Below are 526 nucleotides of genomic sequence, written 5' to 3' on the forward strand. Positions count from 1 at the left end.
CCTCCAGACTTCACAGATATTGCTCTAGAGAGAAAGAGGCCTACAAGCAAGACCAAGAACTTATCATATTCTGTGCCAAATTAATAAAGCTTGACACATGTATCGCTATCTGGGATCAATTTACTTAGAGTAAGTTAGCATTACCTCAACTAACACAACTAACAGAAATTCAATTATCAAATAACAGGTAATGATTAATTACTCATATTAATGTCTCCTGAGAGAAAACCAGTATTCTCCAGGAGATACTTTTTTTTATGATTTATTTATTTATGCATACAGAACTGGGGTACAGGTCAAGACACAGGTGTGGTGAGAGGATTCACCAGAGACAGAGTAGGGAGTAGAACAGACAAATCAACAAAGTACACTGCTGAGGGGAGCAGCGGGCCGGTCAGGAGAGGTCTGCTGCGCCATATGGATCACCTCCGGGGAGAGAGCAGACTGAACTCATGCTGAAGCGGCTTTAGCTTCTTAGTACTGTGCACCACCAGGGAAGGCCCTCCAGGAGATACTTTTTTTTTTT

The sequence above is a fragment of the Condylura cristata genome, unplaced genomic scaffold (assembly GCF_000260355.1).
Source record: "Condylura cristata isolate star-nosed mole 26May11 unplaced genomic scaffold, ConCri1.0 scaffold00045, whole genome shotgun sequence".
Classification (NCBI taxonomy): Eukaryota; Metazoa; Chordata; class Mammalia; order Eulipotyphla; family Talpidae; genus Condylura; species Condylura cristata.